Consider the following 21015-nt stretch of genomic DNA (forward strand, 5'->3'; position numbering starts at 1 on the left):
TGATATTACCTTTATGGCAGAAAGCGAAGAAAAACTAAAGAGCCTCTTGACGAAGGTAAAAGAGGAGAGTGAAAAAGCTGGCTTAAAACTCAAAATTCAAAAAACAAAGATCATGGCATCTGATCCCATCACTTCACGGCAAATAGATGGGGAAACAATGGAAACAGTGAGAGACTTTTTTTCCTGGGCTCCAAAATCACTACAGGTGGTGACTGCAGCCATGAAATTAAAAGACACTTGCTCCTTGGAAGGGAATGGGCTTCCCTGGTGGCTCAGCTGGTAAAGAATCCATCTGCAATGTGGGAGACCTGGGTTCAGTCCCTGGGTTGGGAAGATCCCCTGGAGAAGGGAAAAGCTACCCACTCCAGTATTCTGGCCTGGAGAAATCCATGGACTGTCCATGGGGTCACAAAGAGTCAGACATGACTGAGAAACTTTCACTCACTTGCTCCTGGAAAGAAAAGCTACAACAAACCTAGACAGCATGCACTGCAGTCTACCAGGCTCCTCCATCCATGGGATTTTTCAGGCAAGAGTACTGGAGTGGGGTGCCATTGCCTTCTCCGCTGTTTCCTCTAGCCCTTCTTATTCTTGGTTGAGGGACTGCTAGCAGGAGTTTCTAAAAGGCAAGTTCCTGAAGCTGTGCTGTGAACTGTGATAGTCTCACATTCCCTTGTCAATTGGACTCCTTTAGCCAGAGTTTCCGTCGGGTCCAAAGAGGTGGGTGACAGCGCAGGGCCCACTTCTGCCCCGCACATACTCCGCAGACTCTGCTCGCATAGGTGACCACGTACATGGGGCTCCGCCTGCGGTCCCTTCACTCTCTAGACTTCTCCACTGCCTGCCTTTCAGCTGAGCTGGCCGTTTCCTGTCTCAGGCTGAAGCTCACACCACCGGCTTCCCTTTCTTCCCAAATTTCTGAGATCTCCCCCTTCCTCCACTTTCACTTCCTGAACTCCATGACTGCAGGAACGCAATCAGCAAGTTTGTGCCGTGTTTCTTTAGCAGGCTGACTCCTCAGTTCAGTTCAGTTCAGTTCAGTCGCTCAGTCGTGTCCGACTCTCCGCGACCCCATGAATCACAGCACGCCAGGCCTCCCTGTCCATCACCAACTCTCAGAGGTCACTCAAACTCATGTCCACAGAGTCGGTGATGCCATCCAGCCATCTCATTCTCAGTTGTCCCCTTCTCCTCCCGCCCCCAACCTTTCCCAGCATCAGAGTCTTTTTCCAGTGAGTCAACTCATCGCATGAGATGGCCAAAGTATTGCAGTTTCAACTTTAGCATCAGTCCTTCCAATGAACACCCAGGATTGATCTCCTTTAGAATGGACTGCTTGGATCTCCTTGCAGTCCAAGGGACTCTCAAGAGTCTTCTCCAACACCACAGTTCAAAAGCATCAATTCTTCGGCGATCAGCTTTCTTCACAGTCCAACTCTCACATCCATACATGACCACGGGAAAAACCATAGCCTTGACTAGACGGACCTTTGTTGGCAAAGTAATGTCTCTGCTTTTTAATATACTATCTAGATTGGTCATAACTTTCCTTCCAGGGAGTAAGCGTCTTTTAATTTCATGGCTGCAATCAGCATCTGCAGTGATTTTGGAGCCCCAAAAAATGAAGTCTGACACTGTTTCCATGGTTTTTCCATCTATGTCCCATGAAGTGATGGGACCAGATGCCATGATCTTTGTTTTCTGAATGTTGAGCTTCAAGCCAACCTTTTCACTCTCCTCTTTCACTTTCATCAAGAGACTTTTGAGTTCCTCTTCACTTTCTGCCATAAGGGTAGTGTCATCTGCATATCTGAGGTTATTGATATTTCTCCCGGCAATCTTGATTCCAGCTTGTGCTTCTTCCAGCCCAGCGTTCCTCATGATGTACTCTGCATGTAAGTTAAATAAGCAAGGTGACAATATACAGCCTTGACGTACTCCTTTTCCTATTTGGAACCAGTCTGTTGTTCCATGTACAGTTCTGACTGTTGCTTCCTCACCTGCATACAGGTTTCTCAAGAGGCAGGTCAGTGGTCTGGTATTCCCATCTCTTTCAGAATTTTCCACAGTTTATTGTGATCCACACAGTCAAAGGCTTTGGCATAGTCAATGAAGCAGAAATTTTTCTGGAACTCTCTTGCTTTCTCCATGATCCAGCGGATGTTGGCAATTTGATCTCTGCTGCCTCTGCCTTTTCTAAAACTTGCTTGAACATCTGGAAGTTCACGGTTCACATATTGCTGAAGCCTGGCTTGGAGAATTTTGAGCATGACTTTACTAACGTGTGAGATGAGTGCAATTGTGCGGTAGTTTGAGCATTCTTTGGCATTGCCTTTCTTTGGGATTGGAATGAAGACTGATCTTTTCCAGTCCTGTGGCCACTGCTGAGTTTTCCTAATTTGCTGTCATATTGAGTGCAGCACTTTCACAGCATCATCTTTCAAGATTTGAAATAGCTCAACTGGAAATCCATCACCTCCACTAGCTTTGTTCGTAGTGATGCTTTCTAAGGCCCACTTGACTTCACATTCCAAGATGTCTGGCTCTAGGTCAGTGATCACATTATCGTGACTATCTTGGTCGTGAAGATCTTTTTTGTACAGTTCTTCTGTGTATTCTTGCCACCTCTTCTTAATATCTTCTGCTTCTGTTAGGTCCATACCATTTCTGTCCTTTATCGAGCCCATCTTTGCATGAAATGTTCCCTTGGTATCTCTGATTTTCTTGAAGAGATCTCTTGTTTTTCCTATTCTGTTGTTTTCCTCTATTTCTTTGCATTGATCACTGAGGAAGGCTTTCTTATCTCTCCTTGCTATTCTTTGGAACTCTGCATTCAGATGCTCATATCTTTCCTTTTCTCCTTTGCTTTTCGCTTCTCTTCCTTTCACAGCTATTTGTAAGGCCTCCTCAGACAGCCATTTCGCTCTTTTGCATTTCTTTTCCATGGGGATGGTCTTGGTCCCTGTCTCCTGTACAATGTCACGAACCTCCATCCAGAGTTCATCAGGCACTCTATCTATCAGATCTAGTCCCTAAAATCTATTTCTCACTTCCACTGTATAATCATAAGGGATTTGATTTAGGTCATACCTGAATGGTCTAGTGGTTTTCCCTACTTTCTTCAATTTCAGTCTGAATGTGGCAATAAGGAGTTCATGATCTGAGCCACAGTCAGCTCCTGGTCTTGTTTTTGCTAACTGTATACAGCTTCTCCATCTTTGGCTGCAAAGAATATAATCAATCTGATTTCGGTGTTGACCATCTGGTGATGTCCATGTGTAGAGTCTTCTCTTGTGTTGTTGGAAGAGGGTGTTTGCTATGACCAGTGCGTTCTCTTGTTGACAAAACTCTGTTAGCCTTTGCCCTGCTTCATTCTGTGCTCTAAGGCCAAATTTGCCTGTTTCCTGACTTCTTAGTTTTGCATTCCAGTCCCCTAGAATGAAAAGGACATCTTTTTTGGGTGTTAGTTATAAAAGGTCTTGACTTAGCAGCAGCAGCAGCAGCAGGTCTTCATAGAACCGTTCAACTTCGGCTTCTTCAGCGTTACTGGTTGGGACATAGGCCTGGATTACTGTAATATTGAATGGTTTGCCTTGGAGATGAACAGAAATCATTCTGTCGTTTTTAAGATTGTATCCAAGTACTGCATTTCGGACTCTTTTGTTGACCATGATGGCTACTCCATTTCTTCTAAGGGATTCCTGCCCACAGTAGTAGATATAATGGTCATCTGAGTTAAATTCACCCATTCCAGTCCATTTTAATTTACTGATTCCTAGAATGTCGACGTTCACTCTGGCCATCTCCTGTTTGACCACTTCCAATTTGCCTTGATTCATGGACCTAACAATCCAGGTTCCTATGCAATATTGCTCTTTACAGCACCGGACCTTGCTTCTATCACCGGTCACATCCACAACTGGGTATTGGTTTTGCTTTTGCTCCATCCCTTCATTCCTTCTATAGTTACTTCTCCACTGAGCTCCAGTAGCATACTGGGCACCTACCGACCTGGGGAATTCTTCATTCAGTATCCTATCATTTTGCCCTTTGATACTGTTCATGGGGTTCTCAAGGCAAGTATACTGAAGTGGTTTGCCATTCCCTTCTCCAGTGGACCCCATTCGGCTGTGGTCCATGTGATCAGATCGGCCAGTTTCCTGTGATTATGATTTCAGTGTGTCTGCCCTCTGATGCCCCCTCGCAATACTGCTGCTGCTGCTCACCCTTTATTAGTGGAAGTCATCATGAAGCTAGATAACAGTTGTGGAACAGTGGAACCCTTCCTATTAGCTGTGCTGGAAGTCTGACATGCAGCATTTTTCATCCTTACAGGAATCTCTGAGGCTATTCAGTGAAATTCAGGTTTAAAGAGTTTAATAAGAGACGTGCCCTTGATTGCAGTTGACAATGGGGTGGGGGTGGCCCGCCCAAGTGCAGAATTTCTGCTAGCGGTCTTCCTAAGTCCCCGGTTAGATATAGCCTCTTCCAGGAAGCCTCCCTGAGTGACCCTCCCACCCCACCCCTGCGACCTTTGGTCATCGTCCCCACTAACCCCTTCTATCATTTCAAGTTCAGGGCCTCTTAGAGGTGGTGGAGAAAGACTTCTGTTCTTCCTTTTTCTGAGGTTCCCAGTAAAGACTGAAAAGGTTCTAAGACAGGGTTAGAAGGTATTTTTGTGTGTATTTGCATTTAACCAAATTCACATGTTTAATGTCTCCTCAAGCACATAGAAACCCCCAATATAATCTAATTTTGGTACATACAAGGTAAAAATAGGAGCTGTGACACTCGTCAGCCTCTCTGTGAAGGGTTCATGGTAAATGGAACTTTGAATTTAAGGTTGTAGGAGGCACATCTCTCAATCCTTTCTGTGTATTTCTGTGACTAAACGTGCTTTCTTTCCTTTTTAATAATATTTAAAATCCTTCAGAGGATGAGATGGTTGGATGGCATCACCGACTCAATGGACATGAGTTTGAGTAAACTCTGGGAGTTGGTGGTGGACAGGGAGGCCTGGCGTGCTGTAGTCCATGGGGTCGCAGAGAGTTGGATATGACTGAGCGACTGAACTGAACTCAAAGTCCTTCATGAGTATGAGGCCGTTGGCTAATTGGCCTTTCTGGATTCTGTGTTATCTGCTTCTCTGTTCGTAACTTCTAGCACAGAGCCAGGACTGGGAACACTGTCAGCTGTCTTTTCTTTTTGAATTGGAGGATAATTGCTTTACAGTGTCATGTTAGTTTCCGCGGTACGACATGAATCAGCTGTATTTATACGCATGTATCCTCTCCCTCTCGGACCTCCCTTCTCTGCCTCCATCACATCCCTCTAGGTCATCACAGAGCACCCAGCTAAGCTCTCTGTTCTACACAGCAGCTTCCCTCAAGCTGTCTGTTTTACACGTGGTGGTGTATCGATGCCAACACTACCCTCCCAGTTTGTCCCACCTCCCCTCCGCCCTGTGTCCGTTTGTCCATTCTCCATGTCTGCGTCTCTACTCTTGCCCTGCAGATAGGTTCACCAGTACCATTCTTTAAAGATTCATGTACAGTATTTGTTTTTCTCTCTTACTTGCTTCACTCTGTATGACAGACTCTCGGTTCGTCCACATCACTCCAAGTGACCCAATTTTGTTCCTTTTTAATGGCTGAGTAGTATTCCATTGTATACATGAATCACTGTAAGCTGGTCTTCCTCGTTGGTTGATTGGTTGAATGAGTTGGTGAATGGTCTTAGAAATTCTGAAAGTCAGAGCAGGTTTTGGTTGGGACCCCAGCACCTACATCTATCTCCTAGCTCTCCAGCCTTGATCAGGTTTATGTAACCTCTCTGGCCTCAGCTTTTGTCATCTCAGAAATGGTGCTAATACCACCAGTACCTCCCTCAGAAGGATGGTGGGAGAAACAGAGGCAATGATCTGTGGGATGACAAGGGTAAGCCTGCATGTGTGTAGTGCTTGGGTCCAGGCGAGGAGGTGGAAGACAGGTCTGTGGGCCTCACTGTTAAGAAAGCAAGAGCCCCCAGCTGCTCCCTGCCCCTGCGCCTTTGCTTCCCTGGTCAGCCAGGGGGACGGATGGTTGGTGGCCCCAGGAGTGTGTGCACAGCCTCTGACTTGGTTCTCTAGGCCCGTCTTCCTTTCTCCTTTCTGCTGCTAGATTGACAGCGACATGCTGAGCTTACTTTGCAGTCTACAGAGCTCTCTCACCCACATTGTCTTGCTTAGCAATTTTTCAGCATTGTAAAATTGTCTGTGGTTTCGGGAAATTCCTCCCCCTGTTACGATGTGCCTGGTACTGACCCCTCTCCTGCTGATAGAGTTTTCACCAAGGACATTTGTTTCTATATTTGTGGAGTTGTTTAGCGGCATTTTCTTTTTTTTCACCCCACCCCCAAGCCTGCGATCAGAAGAATCTCATAGAGAAAAGCCCCATTTCCAACCAGTTTCTGAGTATTCAGATAGAGAGTGCCCTTGTGCTGAGGGCCAGCCCTCCCTAACTGCGCAGCAACTCTCCTTAACTTGGGCCCCCTGCCCTTTTCCGTCCATTTGGAATCATCACCAAGTCCGAGGGCTTGGATGGAGCGTCACGGTGTTAATGTATATATACGAAAATTGGCTGTTTAATCATTTTTAAGTGTATTGTTCTGTGGCATTAAGCATTCACATTGCAACGCAATCATCACCACCATTCATCTCCTGAACTCTTTTCATCTTTCAAAACGGAGACTCTGGACCCGTTAGAATGATAACTCCCGTTCTCCCCAGCCTCCCTGCAGCCCCTGGCAGCCACCATTCTGCTTGTTGTTGCTATGATTTTGACTGCTCTCGATTCCCTCACATAAGTGGAATGATACCGTGTTTGTCCTTCTGTGACAGGCTGCTTTCACTTGGCATGTGTCCTCAGGGTTCATCCTTGTTTTAGCATGTGTCCGAATTTCATTCCCATTTAAGCCTGAATAATATTCCGTTGTATTGTCTTGTATTATCTACCATGTTTTGTTTATCCATGCGTCTGTTGACGGGTGCTTGAGTGCTTTCACTGTGTTTTGTCTCAGCTATGGTAGTAGCTTCCTAATTGTTCTCTTTGCTTCCACTCTCTCATCTTCCAATCTGCTCTCCACTCAGTCTGAAACCGCAAATTGAACTTTGTTATTCTTCTTTAAGTTCTTCATTGACATTTCATTGTGCTCAGAATAAAATCTAACCGTCTAAATCTGGCTCATGCTTCTGTGGCTGCTAAGTCGCTTCAGTCGTGTCCGACTCTGTGCAACCCCATAGATGGCAGCCCACCAGGCTCCTCTGTCCTCAGGATTCTCTGGGGAAGAGTACTGGAGTGGGTTGACATTTCCTTCTCCAAATCTGGCTTATAAGACCCTGTATTTACATAGTTCATAAAGTGAAAGGCTTTGCAACTTTATCCCATGCCACATCCTCCTGGTTCCCTCTATACTCAATTCAAGTGTTTGTTTTTTTTTTTCATTTTTAATGATTTTATTTATTTTTGGCTGTGCTGGGTCTTTGTTGCTGTGTGGGTTTTTCTCTAGTTGGGACGACGAGCAGAGGCTACTCTCTAGTTGCGATGTGTGGGCTTCTCATTGCGGGTCTTCTCTTGTTACAGACCATGGGCTCTAGCGTGCGAAGGCTTCAGTAGTCATGGCTTCTGGCTCTATAGCACAGGCTCAGTAGTAGTGGCGCATGGGCTTAATTGCTCCATGGCAGGTGGGCTCTTCCCGGATCAGGGATCAAACCTGTGTCTCCTGCATTAGCAGGCAAATTCTTCACCCCGGAACTACCAAGGAAGCCCACTCAGTTCAAGTTCTTTCTTGTTAACTTTTTCCCATCTCAGACTCTTTGCGTCTTTGGTTCCTTCTACCATGAACACATTCTCCTCGTCGTGATTGGCTTCTTCCCATCCTTTAGGTGGTAGTCGAACGTAACCTCTTTGGAGAGAGCTCTTGTCACCCTATGTGTTACCGAGGCCCCTCGTTATTCCTTTTCTAAACCCTTTATTGATTGGCAGGGTTCTTCCTTGTTTATAGTTGCTTGTCCCATCGCTATTTTCCGCTCTTGGATAGAAACCCTTTGAAAGCAGGGTTTGTATCTATTTTATATCCTGAGTATCTAGCAGGTCTTTACTAACGATTTTTTTGAATGAATTAAGACATATCCTGTTCTTCTATGATGTTTGAGTGGAGATTCCACAGTTGGTTCTGCTTTTCCTTCCCTTCCTTTTTGCTCACTCTTCCTTCATCCTACCTCTGCTGCTGCTGCCGCTAAGTTGCTTCAGTCGTGTCTGGCTCTGTGCGACCCCATAGATGGCAGCCCACCAGGATCCCCTGTCCCTGGGATTCTCCAGGCAAGAACACTGGAGTGAGTTGTCATTTCCTTCTCCAATGCAGGAAAGTGAAAGTGAAGTCGCCCAGTCGTTCCGACTCTTAGCGACTCCATGGAATGCAGCCTACCAGGCTCCTCCGTCCATGGGTTTTTCCAGGCAAGAGGACTGGAGTGGGGTGCCATCGCCTTCTCCATCATCCCACCTCTAGCACCTTCCAAAGTGCTCACATCCCTCACTGAAGACTCATGGGCATGATATCATCATTCTTGCTTTAGAAAACTGGTTGATGTTCGTGGGCTCCTGCTGTTCAAAGGAAAGGTACCCAAAATTGTTTTAAATTTTACCCTGAAAATGAGCACATTGGAAGGACTGATGCTAAAGCTGAAACTGCAATACTTTGGCCACCTCATGCGACGACTTGACTCACTGGAAAAGACTCTGATACTGGGAAAGGTTGGGGGCGGGAGGAGAAGGGGACGACCGAGAATGAGATGGCTGGATGGCATCACCGACTCTGTGGACATAAGTTTGAGTGAACTCCGGGAGTTGGTGATGGACAGGGAGGCCTGGCGTGCTGTGATTCATGGGGTCGCGAAGAGTCGGACACGACTGAGTGACTGAACTGAACTGAACTGAAGAAAGCAAGGCCAGAGAAGGCGATGGCACCCATGCCAGTGCTCTTGCCTGGAGAATCCCATGGATGGAGGAGCCTGGTAGGCTGCAGTCCATGGGGTCGCTAAGAGTTGGACACGACTAAGCGACTTCACTTTCACTTTTCACTTTCATGCATTGGAGAAGGAAGTGGCAACCCACTCTAGTGTTCTTGCCTGGAGAATCCCAGGGACGGGGGAGCCTGGTGGGTTGCCGTCTGTGGGGTCGCACAAAGTTGGACACGATTAAAGTGACTTAGCAGGAGCAGCAGCAGCGGTGCATTAAGTAGAGTTTCTTGAAATTAAACCTTTTGGAGAGAGAAATCCACGTAATATTTTTCAAAGTGCTATAAATAAAACTTAGTGGAATTGACTCTTTTGCTATTGTGTTATTGTTTAATTTATTTGTACTATGGGTAATGGTTGATTTTTGTTGAAATTCAGTCTCTTGTTTATATTGGGAAATTTTCTGAAGCATTTATGTCCAAGCTCTAAGATTTTGAGATCTTTTTGGAATAAGGTCTCCCATTTTTAAGCCATAGTGCTGGCCCAGCCCGGGTAGATTCTCTGCCCTGTGTATGACAGGCTGAAATCAAGGGTTGGCCGCTGTGTTCTCATCTGGAACTCAGAATCTCCTCCGAGCTGATGCCTGCTGTTGGGAGAATTCAGCTGTTTGTGGTCATAGGATTGTTGTCTCCTTTTTCTTGCTGGCTTTCATTTGGGTCCCACTCTCAGTTCCTAGAGGCTGCCTCAGGTCCTTGCCCTGTGGCCTCTGTCTTAGCAGTGGAGTACCTTATTTTCACACTTTGACGCTCCCTGACTTCCTCTTCTGCTACCAGCCAAAGAAAACTCTCTGCTTTTAAAGAGCTCATTGATTATGTTGTTTCTTGTACAGTCACCCTATCTTAAGGTCAATTGATTAGTGACATTCATTGTATCTGCAAAACTCCCTTTGCCATGAATTATGTTGTTCAGTTGCTAATCGTGTCCGACTCTTTGCAACCCCATGGACTGCAGCGTGCCCTGTCCTTCACTGTCTCCCGGAGTGTGCTCAAATTCATGTCCATTGAGTCGGTGATGCTGTCTAACCATCTCATCCTCTGCCGCCCCTTCCCCTTTTGCCTTGCCATGCACAGAGACATAATCACAACAGCAACACCAAGGTGTGGAGATCACAGCCGTCTTCATAGAAATTTGCTTGCCACATTTTTTCTCTCCCTTCTTATTAGTTAGAATTGCATTTGCCTGTAAGTATCAGAATGCTTGATTCTAATAACTTAATTTTTTTTCACATCACAATAGATATGGAGATGAGTGATCACTGATACTGGTTCAGTGGCTCAGTGACATCAGGATCAGTGACTGTGTGACTCTCTGAGCCTTTCTTTGTGGTTATAGTAGCTCCAGACATCATGACTGTAATCAAGAGAACGTGAGCACGCTTACGACAGTGTGAGTAACGCCTGTTACCTTCATTGGGAGTGCAAAACGAAGCAAAGACAGAAAACACTTCTCAGGGCTTTATTTCTGACTGTACTTCCATTTCCGTCTCATTGGCAGAACTTAGCCAAGCGGCCACCCCTAGGTTCAAGGGAGGCTGGGAAAGCAGGAATAAGAATTACTGTGATGCCAATAATGACCTCTCTTCCAATGCTGGATGATAAGAGGAAATGGATGTCGACAGCATAGCTAACGTGTCTGTTGTGTCTAGTTTCTGGAAGGCAGAATGTGGCATAGTGGAAGAAGTATAGAATTTAGAGTAAGAGACTTGTGATCCTGCCCCACCTCTGTCACGACATGCTTAACTGTGTGACCTTAGGTTAGTCAAATAACCTCTCTGAGTCAGTTCCCTTATCTATCAAGTGAGAGAAATTTCTACTTTGCTTATTTCAGTGTTATTATAAAAATGGATCAAAATAACCCATGAGCTGCTTTGTATCCTGTAAATATATACTAATTATGGGTTTTGGTAAGTATTTGGTATTAAAAAATCGGGCGTCCCTGGTGGCTCAGTTGATTAAGAATCCACCTGCCAGTGCAAGAGACCTGGGTTCGATTCCTGGGTTTGGACGATCCCCTGGAGGAGGAAATGGCAATCCACTTCAGTATTCTTGTCTGTGAAACCCCATGGACAGAGGAACCTGGTGGGCTACAGTCTATGGGGTTGCAAAGAGTTGGACACGACTGAGCGACTAAAGCACCGCTATAAAAATAAGAATGTGTTTCATGGATTCTAAGAACTGTTTATGTTCGTAGATGATTTTTGACCGTTGTAATCTCTGAAATTTGATATATTTTACAATCCAAGATAGTTTCAGTGAAATAGAATAACAATATTTTGTTAAGCTTGGAAGATCTTAGGGTTATGCTTAGGAAATGTGGCCATTGGGACACACAGACTCCTAATGATTCCTAGGAAACTGACAGTCTCAGGATAGAACATCCAAAATGTAAATGAAAAGAAATTACCATACCAACTTCCTGCTTTCAGACAGGGAGATATTAGTGTCTCTCTTTCAGATACAAAACAGAAGTAAGCTGAGATGAGTTTACAAGATGGAATAAGCCATCTTCTAAGAGTTCAAGGTGCTAGAAAGTGTTCTGCAAACTTGAAAGCTTGACCTCCTACTAGGGTCCTTCACTGAACATGACATACTGTTCAGCTGCCTAGGGATGCCATTCAGGGTCACTGCCTCAGGAATGCACCAATATCAGAGGCACCCTGTTTTGCAAGTCAAGTGTGACTTCAGCCCTTGACTTCGAATGTGAAAGTCAAGTGTGACTTCGACCCTTGACTCCGAATGTGGAACCTTGAAGTTGGATAGCACAGCCATCAAGGTTGTTTATTTTGAAGAAAAATCAATTTTTATAATTATAATCTTGGGTATACATATGCATATGCATGCACACACATATGTTTATATGTTTATGTATTTGTATACGTGTGTATATGCACGCACACAAATAATATGACTTTAGGTGGGGCAAAAACTGACATCTAGGGATGGTGGATTGTGATGTACATGATTGAAAGAGACAAGTAGAGGGGAGTGAGTTTATGGAGAGTCATGGAAACATACGGACTAAAAGTCGGACACGACTGAGCAACTGAACAACAGTGAATAGCTGAAATGTTTATTGTCTTCCTTCCTTTTAGAGCTCTTTCTCCTTTATGTGTGACTTGAGACTGGGGTATTCATTCTATTCACCAATTTTCCAATGGAAGAAGAGGTATCAGTCTCTTTTTATTTTTTAAAAAATGAGATATTTAAATGAAAGAATGAAAGAAAAAAATGGTGCAAGATAGGAAGAACAAGCAAGCAGGGCCATCCTATTTTATGCTTGTAAGAATGTCAAGGCATCTGTTAATTAAAGTGAGTGTGTGTGTGTGTTTTCCAGTAAACTCTGCTCAAGTTCTGTGAACATGAACTCTGTTCTCTCACAAAGGAAAAAAGTTTGAAAGAAGAAGGAAGAGAAGCCATGTTCCAAGTCCTTAATCTGATTTGGGTCTTTGGCACAGGGTAGTCAGGCCTTCCAGGCTTCTGTTTATTCTGAGAATTCATGAAGCAAGCAGCATTGTTACTTTAACTTCCTGATTGAACTTCTGTGATTTCTGCAGCCCACTGTGACAAAGGCTGCAGAGTGTAAAACCATGCTTGATATTATTTTGCATCTCTGTACTGAGCACCATTCTGAACACACAGTAGGTGCTCAGTGTAGATTGGTTGAATGTCCAATTTTATAAGAAAGTTCTAAGGAAATGCAAAGAATTCCTCCGGTCTTATTTTTCCTTTCTTCCCAGTTTCCCTTTTGACTTTGAGTCGCTTTTCCTTGATCAGGAAAAAGTTGAGGTTTTACTTTGGGGTTTGGAATTGGCATCAGGATCTAGTTTAAGATGTTTCTGCATGAAGCCCTAATAACTGGCTGAATGGCATTTGCCAGTAACCTCAAAACCCAACAAGTGGATGCACAGATTTTTGTAAAGTAGCTGCCTAGTTGAATACATATGACAAAGAGATATAGAAGGAAGATGACTAAATTCTCAGATTTACTTATTTTTTAAAAAAGTTATTTATTTGTATATGGCTGCACTGGGTCTTCGTTGCTGTGGGTGGGCTTTCTCTAGTTGCAGTGAGAGGGGGCTACTCTCTAGTTGAGGCACATGGGCTTCTCATTGCAGTGGCTTCTGTTGTTCTCTGCCCCATGACATATGGAATCTTTCCTGACCAGGGATTGAACCCATGTCCCCTGCATTGGCAGGTGGATTCTTAACCGCTGGACCACCTGGGAAGTCCTAAATTCTCAGATTCAAATAAATTATGTTAGGTTGTTAGGTTGCATGTGTGTGTTCAGTTGCTCGGTCATGTCCAGCTCTTTGCGGCTTCATGAATTATAGCCTACCAAGCTCCTCTGTCTGTGGAATCATCTTAGGCAAGAATACTGGAGTAGTTGCCACTTCCTACTCCAGGGGGATCTTCTGGACCCAGGGATCGAACGCACGTCTCTTGCGTCTCCTGCATTGGCAGGTGGATTCTTTACCACTCACGCCATCTAGAAAGTTCCTACGTTGCATACCTAACCTAACACAATAGACGATTATCTCAGCTCCCCTGATAGCTCAGTTGGTAAAGAATCTGCCTGCAATGCAGGAGACCCCAGTTTGATTCCTGGGTAGGGAAGATCCACTGGAGAAGGGATAGGCTACCCACTCCAGTATTCTTGGGCTTCCCTGGTGGCTCAGCTGGTAAAGAATCCACCTGCAATGTGGAAGACCTAGGTTTGATCCCTGGGTTAGGAAGATCCCCAGGAGATAAGGCTACCCACTCTAGTATTCTGGCCTGGAGAACCCCTGTATAGTCCATGGGGTTGCAAAGAGTCAGACATGACTGAGCAGCTTTCACTTGAAACCTGAAACCTTCAGCTCTGAAGGGATGGATTTAATCCATACGGCTGCATGAAAGCCTCCTTTCCTTTTCACATGACTTATAAAAGTTCTATAAAACTTCTGATTATTATTTCTAGGACAGTATAAAATCCCCCTGGTTTAGATGATCTGAACTAGTCTCTTTTCTTTTTTAAAGAAATGAACACGTTAGTAAGGAATTGTTTCGAAACTGTGTGAGATTTATCAAAAGCGGTGGCTCCAGGGTTGAGGATCAGACAGATACCTAAGGTCAACCAATCCTGAGGGACACTGGGGGTCCAGCCCAGCCACAGTGGAAAGGCTGCCTTAATGACACCCTGAGCATCCGGAAAAGTTGCAAGAAATCTGTATCTTTGGGGCAAAGGCTATGATTTCAAATGGAGTTGGCAATTAAAAATAAATAAATAAAGGTCTAGATGGTAATTATTTTAGCCCCTGTGAGCCACTTCTTGCTCTAACTGGTTAACAGACTGGTCCTTCTGCAGGAAACAACTGCAAAACCCGACAAAGTGTAGCAGGTACCTGTTTTCAGGTGTTGGGTAACAGGAAGCACGACAGTTCGATGCTCAGTGAAGGAAAACTCGTGGGATGAGCCCAGTGGTCCCCATGGCTGTTTACCAGGGAAGAATTTCCTGAGTGCAGCACAGTATGCTACGGTCTTGACTGAGCACAGCAGTTCTGCTGAGCTAAGGAAACCCAGATTCGAGTTTGGGGCAATGGAAGCAACTGCAATTCACAGGGCAGGGCTCTAGAGAGCAGAGGGCGGCCTGGGGCACGGGGAGGGAACGGAAGTGTGTCTCGTGGACCCAGGGAGTCCTTGGCCAGGGTCGTGTGCACATGTGCGGATCGAAACTGTGAGATTTATCAAAAGCGGTGGCTCCAGGGTTGAGGATCAGACAGATACCAAAGGTCAACCAATCCTGAGGGACACTGGGGGTCCAGCCCAGCCACAGTGGAAAGGCTGCCTTAATAACATCCTGAGCATCCGGAAAAGTTGCAAGAAATCTGTATCTTTGGGGCAAAGGCTATGATTTCAAATGGAGTTGGCAATTAAATAAATAAAGGTCTAGATGGTAATTATTTTAGGCCCTGTGAGCCATTCAATCTCTCTCACAACTCCTCACTTCTGCTGTTATGGAGCAAAAGCATTCATAGATAATGTATAAATGAACAGGTATGGTTTTGTTCCAATATCACTGTTTTTTTAAACAAAGGCAGAGGGCTCGATTTGGGTCATCACTGTAGTTTGCCAACATTTACTCTAGGGTAAGGCCTACTTTAAATCTATCCTGAGCCAAGAGCTATCAAGGAAATTGCAAGGGAAGTTGAGTTTGGAAGTTGAGTCCTGCAGTAGTTAGAGGAACTGGGGAACATTTCTGACCTTGCACAAATTCATCCAATGAAGTGGAAGACCGAGCCTATGCAAGCTCAAGGGGAGACAGTTTGACTCCCGCAGAAATTAACTCTGCAGAGGAAGATCAACCCAGAATGTCTTCAGTCTTTCATCACAGTTGTGAGGTATGCAAAGAAACAGGAAAATATTACCCATAGTGGAAAAAAAAATCGTCAATAGACGGTAATCTCCAAATGGTCTAGATGTTGAATTTGGCAGTCAAAGCCTTTAAAGCAGCTATTATAAATAAGTTTAAAGAACTAAAGAAAAATGTTGTCAGAATGAGTGACTATAAAGGCATCTCAGCAGATGAGTAGAACCTATAAAAGAATCTAATGAAAATCTTAGAGTGGAAACGTTGAATAATTGAGATGAAAAATTCACAGGATGGGCTTAAGAGGAGAACAGAAGATGACAGAAGAGGGAGTCCGTGGACTGGAAGACGGATCAACAGGAGAAGAGAGAGAGAAACATATCAGAAGAGACAGTGGCAAGACGTTCCCAAATTTAATGAAGCTGTTAGTAAACAAATTCAAAATCTTACACACACTTCAAGTAGGGTGAGTTATAAGAAAGCCACATCTAGACATACAATAGTTAATTGCTCAAAACGAAAAGCAAAGATTTCATGACAAAATAAGAATTACAACCGAACTTCTCATCAGAACAACAGGGACAAAAAGACAAGATACTGAAGAAAAAAAATAGTCATACTCCAATTTCATGTCTAGTGCAAAGTATCCTTCAAACACCAAGATGAATAACGGACTGTTTTGGAGCAGCTCTGTCCAATAGAAATATAGTGTAGGCCACGTACGTACTGTTTTACATTTTCTAATTGCCCCATTCAAAAACCTTAAACAGGTGAAAAATTCATTTCTAACAGCATATTTTTAAACCTGGTATATTCTAAAATATGACCACTTTAACATGTAATCAGTGTAAAAATTATTAAGTAGATATTTTTTACATTTTTATGTTTTTTGAAATCTGGTATGTATGTCATACCTGAAGAACAGCTCCGTTTGCTCTAAGCACATGTTGATAGTTAATAGTCTGGTGGCTACTGTGTTGGAATCGAATAGCCTAGTTTTAGGTCAAAGAGAAAGGAGAATGGACAAGTTGCTCCAGGTTGTTTCCCAGTCTGTTTTACACACAGTGTTTAAATTAACCTTTGTAAGATATTTACCAGTTCAGAAGGCCTGAAGAGCCCACCTACTGTGCGGTAAGATAAGTTCATCTGCTCATTGATTCATCTGTTTACCCAATAAACATTTACTAAACGCCAGGCCCTCATCTACGAGTTGGAGGACATCACAAGAATAAAATGCAGTCCCTTTCCTCAGAGGCTAATTGACATGATAGCCCCATTTGCCAACCAATTCATTATCATTCGGTGAATGAGTGTAGGTAAGATACCGTCAGCACGCAGGGGACATGGGTGATGAGGAACCAGTGGGATCAGTGGGAGCTGGGAAAGGGTACCCTACGTGAGAGTTCTTCACCACAAGCAACAGAGACGGACTCTGACTAGCACAAGGGGGAACGGACTCTCTAGCTGTGGGGAGCCCCTGAGGACCTAATCTTCAGCAGAGCTCTGGCGTGGGCATTTTCAGGCTTTAGGCAGACCACACTGGCATAGTAGGTTGGATCACAGGTTTAGAGGGGATGATGCTAAAGGCAGGGAGATAGATAAAATAAAAGTCGCTCAGTCGTGCCTGACTCTGCAACCCCGTGGACTACACAGTCCATGGGATTCTGCAGGCCAGAATACTGGAGTGGGCAGCCTTTCCCTTCTCCAGGGTATCTTCCCAACCCAGGGATCAAACCCAGGTCTCCTGCATTGCAGGCGGATTCTTTACTGGCTGGGCCACCAGGGAAGGGAGATAGATAAGAGACGTAATTGTCTGAATGAGAAACTGAGGGACTGAACCACAGCAATGGCTGTGGGAACAGAAAGGGTAGTTTTAAGAGTTCAAACTGAAATTCAGGACTGTCACTGTTCCAGCCCCTCCTTTTCTGGTGCACTCAGCTCAGTGCCACCCTCTTCAGATGAACAGAGCCTGACTCACGGTGACCTGGACATGCCATTTCTGCCCATTGTTCCCCGAATGCCTTTACCCCTCTGCTTGTTTGGCTAGAGCCCCCCCTTCTCGTTTAAGATGTAGCTCGTGACCACCTACCGCTCAAGCCCTGGGTGGTCTCTTAACAACCTCACTCTCTGCCCGGGTGCTGTCATTGTTTTGTGGCTAACTTGTCACAATAGGTTAAAGAGCCTGTACACACATGTGAGTCACTCAGTCGTGTCTGACTCTTTGCGACCCCATGGACTGTAGCCCGCCAGGCTCCTCTGTCCATGGGATTCTCCAGGCAAGAATACTGGAGTGGGTGGCCATTCCCTTCTCCAGGGGATCTTCCTGACCCAAGTATCAAACCTGGGTCTCCCACATTGTAGGCAGATTCTTTGCCCTCTGAGCCACCAGGAAGTTTATTGTTGTATTAACGTCACTGTCATTAATGACCATCTCCTGTGAGCTACTGGTGTCTACTGATGCTGTGTCATTCTCCCGTGTACTGTCAGGCCCTAGAGTGGGGTCCTGCACAGTAGCCGGTACGTGTTCCCGATGACGCTGACCCCTGGCTTTGTGGGGCACACTGGGGTCCGGTTGTGGCTCGTAGCATCCATCACCAGACTCCTGCTTAGTGCAGGCTTGTCCATCTCCCTTAAGCACACTTCTTGAGTCACTCTCTACTCGTAAGCTTCCCATGGCCCCCTGAGATCGTCCTCTCGGCTTTAAGACCCATCAGTCCTTTCTCCCCACATTCCCCCAGTTGTCATCAGACTGACCTCTTCACTGGCCCAGAAACAAGTCCCACGGAGGTCTGCTTCTTAATTGTCACTTAGGCTGACCCTTGTTCAGAGCCAAGTGAAAAAAGTGCAAATGTTAGTCGCTGAGTCGTCTCTGACTCTTTGTGACCCCATTCACTGTAGCCCACCAGGCTCCTCTGTCCATGGAATTTTCCAGGCAAGAGTACTTCAGTGGGTAGCCATTCCCTAGTCTCCAGGGGATCTTCCCGACCCAGGGATTGAATCCTGGTCTCTTGCATTGCAGATGGATTCTTTACCACCTGAGTCACCAAGGAAGCCTTGATATCTTTCAGCCAAGGATATCTTTCAAATCCAAAGTCCTGCTTAATCCCTGGTGGTTCTAACCCTTGCAGATCTCTCTGTGACCAAACTTTTGCAGCATTTCCAGTGTGTCCTCCAGCAGGCAGTTACCCCCAGATTTGTTGTGTTCGCTTTCTGAGCATCTTCACCTCTACAGCTAGATTGAGGGCTGCCTGATCTCTCAGTATCTCAAAGGTGCCTAATACATTTCTGGACACCTCGGGCTCATGAATGCATAGTAAGAGGTTGCTGTAAGGCAGATCTGTTTCTCAGGCTCTCATCTTATCCGTCACCTGCATTCCACACCCAGATTGAGTGTTGTTAGGGAAGCCGAGGAAGAAGCTTCTCTCTGCAATGGCAGCCCAGAAACTTCAGCAAGGTTTTGAGTGACTCTTGGTCAACCCTGTTGCTGATGGTGAGTCACTGCTCATTTGTGGTGAGCCTAAGCCTCACTTCATGATTCATGTTCTAAAAATGGGGTGAGGTTTTTGCAGAGAAGCCAGTTCCGGTCTGAACGTGGCCTCACGGTGATCAGGTTCCTCTATGGGCTCCCAGCTGTCCTGAAGGTCAGGAATCTCAGGGTTCCCTGGATGTGGCTGGTTCGTAGCAGACACCTAGAGTCGATTTCACGGGGTCAGGATAGGGTGTTCCTGGTACTCAATGCTGTCCCGCAGGCTTTCTTGAGACTCCTCACGATCTGTAACCAGCTCAGCTCTGGATCTGGGATGGACTCGAAAGGGGAGATAAGTCTTGGGAGCTCCTCTTTTGTTCATACTTCCGAGTCGGTGTCTCGGTTTCTCAGCTAGAATGCGCTTGCATGTAGGAAGAGGTCGTTGAGTGCTTGACTCCACTTAGCATCTGGGAGAACTGCTCTAAGGAGTTGAAAAGGGAAACACTAAAATCTGAATGGGTCAGTGACAGAAATGGGGTGATTTCACGAAATTTGCTTTCTGATCTCAAAACTTCCGCTAATAAGCAGTGTACCGTTGTGCGAGTCGTTTACCTACAGTAGTGATGGCCATAGCTGGCATTTTTAGAGTTTGGATTAGAGCCTGGCGCACAGTAAGTCATTTGGAAACTCACCTGCTATGGTCATCACCAATGTTACAGAGCATTTTTTATCACCAGTGCTACGCACTTGATGGCTAATATCTTACTTAACCCTTATAGTATTGATGTGTTTTGTTTCTGTCGCTGCACCGGGGTGAACTGAGGCTTACAGACTATACGTGATTCAAATCCAGATGGTGGGACTCCCCAGCCTATCTCAGGCTCTGTTGTTGCTCTGCCTGACTTCCCTGGGCCTCAGTTTTGGTTTTTTTGTTTTGCTTTGCTTGTCTGTCTGTTTTTTATCTGTGGAAGTTGAAAGCTGGACTGCTGGTCTTTAAAATCTCTGAGTTCTAAAATTTCTAGACGTTTTTTCCATTATCTTCACCCTTTTCCCTCTTTCTCTGCTTCCCCTCACCCACCCACTTTCATCCGTGAATTTCGCAGGATTCATTATCACGGGATAGGCGGGATGTTTTCCCCACTGGGCTGTGAGCTGCATCTGTCAGCATCTGGACTTGTACTGTGGCTTTGTGGTGGTGCTTGTTGGAGCTGGTTACACGCTGCTGTTGTTGGATAGAGGGAATCTGACTCTTCAGTTTTACTGTCTTCCCTTGGCCTGCAGCCACTGAGTGATGCTAGCATTTGACGGGCTGGAGAAAGGCTTATGGAGGAAGCCCACCAGACTCAGCTCTTTGGGTCTGTGAGCTCTTCGTGGTTATCTGGTGAGATCTGGTTGGAGCAGTCATTCTCCAGGCTCTTTGCACATGTCTGGTCCCGTGACTTGTAAGGATCTTAGGAGAGGAACTTGAAAGAGAACTTTCAATTCTCTACACAGCTTGGATTCCCTCGCAGATGTCCAGTGAGGAGTTTCACCAATCATTTCATTATAGTTCCATTGGAATTGATGTCTGTAAAGTGCTTCAGTTGGGGGATAGTCTATATATATATATATATTCTCCAATATTTTTCTCTGTGGCTGTGACCCAAAGATCAGAGTGTTTTGGCATCAGAAGACCTGGGTTCAAGTGTTGCATCCGTCACTTCCTAGCTTGATGTATCTAACACACCTGTTTGTGATGACCTCTACTTGATTCATTTTTGGTGGCCTCTTACTGTGGTCACTATCCTAGGATAAGTGAATTCTTCCACTTAGAAACCTGGAGGAAACATCTTAGGAATCTTAGGGTACCATACAAAAGCATCAAAACAACAGAAGCTTTGGATAAGTCACTTAACTTCCCTCAGCCCAGATTTCTTCATCTGTGAAAGAATCATGGTAATAACCTGTCTTACCCAACTACAGTGTCTATTGAATCAAAGTATGGTATGAAAATAGGTTTTTGAAAATTATAGATTCTATGAGAAACATTATTTAATTTTAGGAAGAATCATGCAGCAAAATTAATTGTTGTAATTACCAAAAAACAAAAGCTATTAAATGTTTCTGTTCTGGTTATCCTCAGCATAGACTATTTACTGCAGGTAATAACCTG

At 45.0% G+C, this 21015-nt stretch overlaps 1 protein-coding gene across 5 annotated transcripts in view; it reads left to right on the plus strand.

The window, feature by feature from the left end:
• The window catches only part of STON2 (stonin 2), a 170635-nt gene that overhangs the window by 19764 nt on the left and 129856 nt on the right, over positions 1–21015 (plus strand). Inside the window, exon 1 of one of the 5 annotated variants that reach the window (XM_088839410.1) lies at positions 9344–10438. The exons of the other annotated variants lie outside the window; for them this stretch is intronic. The gene's annotated coding sequence lies outside the window, so the exon portion shown is untranslated. Of the gene's footprint in view, positions 1–9343; positions 10439–21015 lie in introns of those variants that run through there. 5 annotated transcript variants of the gene reach the window in all.

Source organism: Moschus berezovskii, chromosome 9 (genome assembly GCF_049115385.1).
Source record: "Moschus berezovskii isolate FMDL1 chromosome 9, NW_MosBer_1.0, whole genome shotgun sequence".
Taxonomy (NCBI): Eukaryota; Metazoa; Chordata; class Mammalia; order Artiodactyla; family Moschidae; genus Moschus; species Moschus berezovskii.